Source organism: Triticum urartu, chromosome 7, assembly GCF_003073215.2.
Source record: "Triticum urartu cultivar G1812 chromosome 7, Tu2.1, whole genome shotgun sequence".
NCBI lineage: Eukaryota > Viridiplantae > Streptophyta > Magnoliopsida > Poales > Poaceae > Triticum > Triticum urartu.
Genome location: NC_053028.1, coordinates 32104460 through 32107885, shown reverse-complemented (window position 1 = coordinate 32107885; position 3426 = coordinate 32104460). Strand labels below are relative to the sequence as shown.

General features: G+C 53.0%; 1 pseudogene; it reads left to right on the top strand.

Annotated features, from left to right (window-relative positions):
• The first annotated feature begins 677 nt into the window (after window positions 1-677).
• On the top strand, window positions 678-3122 carry LOC125518241 (annotated as a pseudogene).
• Window positions 3123-3426: the final 304 nt, after the last annotated feature.

Genomic DNA, 3426 nt, shown 5'->3' with positions numbered 1-3426 from the left:
GTTGCTGAACTATGTGAACTCCATTTCCCGAGGCAAGAGCAGAGCATGTGTTTGGCAGGAGAGAACATTCGGAGGCAAATCGCCATTGGGCCTACACATCAGTCACGACATCTTCAACAGGTGTAAGCAGTGGCGAAGCCAGAATTTTTGTGGAGCCTGGGCAAGTTGAGCCTAAGTGTATAATCTACTATCTATCTACTACCCATATAAAAGCACGAAAAGGCGGAGAACTAAATCATCTCAACCATTAAAACATGTTGATCTGATGGTCCAAATCGTCTCATAGCATCAAACGCGTTTGACACTCTAATTACGCACCACTGTCATTGGTTATTACCACGATTAGCTTATACCAAAAAAAAGACCCTGTCTAGGCAGAACACCCGATACCCTTCCCACCATAGGCCCGCCCACGATCCCCAGTTCCTCTCGCAAACCACCAGGTCGTTTTGTCCCCCACCCCCACCAAGCCCCTTCCCTGCCACCACCATTCTCTTCTCCTTGTGTGCTCTTGCCCTGCCCGCACCTCCCACATGCTCTTCATGGCCGCCGCCTGGCCCGCCTCAGAAAACCGGCACCATCACGCGACCTGCTGTGGATCCGCTTGAGGGGTAGACGGAGCAGGACGCGCTCATGGCAAGTCGGACAAGGAGGGCTTCTACGTCGCCGCGCTCTGGATGCACGAGCAGCACCCGCGCACGCTCGCCTGCAACATCGCCGCGGTCGCGCTCGCCGAGTTCAGCTACCTCAAGGACTTCCCCGAGCTGCTGTTCCGCCTCCTCCACGGCCCCGACGTGCGCGCGTTCGCCAAGGCCGGCGCCGTGGCTGACAAGGTGCGCAGGAAGGCCAAGGGCCTCGCCAACCAACAGGAGGACTTGCGGGCTAGGCTCGCCGGCCGCAAGCGCGCCCGCGAGCTCGCCCCCATGACTGCCAAGGCCACCTTCGGTGACTTCCTCTCCGCCGCGCTCTCAAGGCCGGCAAGGGCAGCAAGCACGTGGAGGTTGTCCCGGTCCAGGAGCCTGCGGAGGTGCAGAAGCTGGAAGCGATGGAGGTGGACCAGAAGAAGACGACGGCGGCGAGTAAGGCGCGGCGGATGTCGAAGAAGGTACGCACGGTTGCCAAGCTTGCCGTGCAGTCGTTGGAGACGTACTACGGCGACCGTGCCTACCGCTTCCTGTTCGACGCCGTCTTCGACTTCTTCGCCTCGCTCCTCACCTTGGACCTCCAGCAGCTGGCCTCCGGCGGCAAAAAGAGGAAGATCGGGCTCGCCGCCAAGTGGTGCCCCACGCCAGGCTCGTCCTTCGACCGTACCACGCTGCTCTGCGAGGCCATCGTCCGCCACCTCTTCCCGCGACTCGGACCCCGAGCTCACCCAGCTCCCGGATGGGCACTATGCGTACCGCGCCCTACACCGCCTCCGCCGCGAGGTGCTCTGCTCGTGCCGCTGTGCAAGGTGCTGGAGCTCCCGGAGGTGTACATGAGCGCGCAGCGGTGGTCGGAGCTGCCCTACAGCCGCGTCGCCTCAGTGGCCATGCGGCGCTACAAGTTCCTCTTCAAGAAGCACGATGAGGAGCGTTTCGACAAGTACCTGGAGGACGTGGAGGCTGGCCAGGCCAAGATCGCGGCCGGCGCGCTCCTGCCCCACGAGATCGCCGCGGCCGCCTACCGCGGCCAGGACGACAATGTGTCGGAGCTGAAGTGCCGCCGCATGGTGGACAACCTCCGTTCCAAGGGGTCGCTGCGCAACTGCATCTCAGTCTGCGACGTGTCCGCGAGCATGAGCGGCACCCCGATGGAGGTGTGCATCGCGCTGGGCGTGCTCACCTCGGAGCTCAGCCAACAAGGTGATCACCTTCAGCGAGAACCCGCCAGAAGATGCACTTCGTGCGACACATGCACTGGGGCGGGAGCACCAACTTCCAGGGGGTGTTCGACCAGATCCTCCGCACGGCGGTGGAGGCGAGTAGGCGTGTCTGGCGCCGGAGAAGATGATCAGGACCGTGTTCGTGACTTCGTGTACAGCGACATAGAGTTCAATATGGCGTCTGGGAGGGAGGGGAACTTTTGGTCTATTGGGACATATGCACCTTATATGGGAATTTTTTTTAGTAATTCAACAAAAAGTCAAAAATTCCTGAAAATATTTTTGAAATAAACTTGACCTTCTATTGTACTCGTGAGAAATAAAATCCACAAAAAAAAAATCCTTTTGACTTCTTTTTGAAAAAGAAATTTTTTTGGCTAAAATAGTGTGAATAGTGACCTATAGTAGCAAATAAATTTTGTCTTTTTTGCTTAAGGTCAACTTTTGTTGTTTTTCATCGACATTTACATATCAGTGCAAAAATAAGTCAAGTCTTTTGTCAAAATAGTTCTTACCTATTTTGACTTTTTATTAAAAAATTAAAAAATTCCTATATAGGGTGCATATACAACCAGGAACCAAAGTGTATTTCCTGTCTGGGAGCGCCTACGCCTACTACTACTACAGCCGGCGGGAGTCTGTTCCGTGTGGGAGACTGACTACGAGGTGATCTGCAAATAGTTCAGGGACGCTGGCTACGGCGACGTGGTGCCCCGCATCATCTTCTGGAACCTGCGTGACTCGCAGTCGACGCTGGTGACGTCGACCCAGCCAGGGGTGGCCATGGTGAGCGGCTTCTCCAAGAACTTCCGCAAGATCTTTCTGAAGAACGATGGGGTGGTGAACCCTGAGGCCATCGCTGGCGAAGAGTACCAGAAGCTCGTCGTGTACGACTAGATCCATGCATTGTCAGTTGTCATCATCAGCTTAGTTGGTCTGTCATGTTGTTGGATTATCTTGTTTTTAGAATTGTGAACAGCAGGCTTTGCTGTGCTTGATTAGCTTATTTTCTGAAATAAAACCAAAATCATGCTTGACTATAATTATCCAATGTACTGATCGATCATCATTTGGAGTGCATTAATTTATTGGCTGTGCCTTGTGAATTCCGAAGAGCTTAGCTGCCCATGTTGTTCTTGGTTAGCATAGTCTTTTGTGCATTTGTACCTTATTACCCTGTTTGCTTTCCAATGTCATTAGGAATTCTCTTGATTGCAACCTTATATACTTGCATAGAGCTGCATGTATGCACTGAATTGAATTATGAATTCGGACCTGGTAAAAGTGGTCTGAACTGTTGCCTGTTTTATCATCGTGCCACTAATGCGGAAACTTACTCATCGTTCATGTGTGCATTTGGGTTTCTCTGTTTTATCACGCAGCTTTGGCAAGTTCATTCTGTAGTGTAGGAACACGTTTCTAAACACAGTGTCCTTAAATGGCCTGCACATCCTCTATGCATACATGTGGTTGGTACTGTTATTAATCTGTAACTGAGCCGAAGGTTGAAGCTAGATGCAGAATCTCTCTTATGTAAAAAAAATCCATGCTGGTTAACTTCA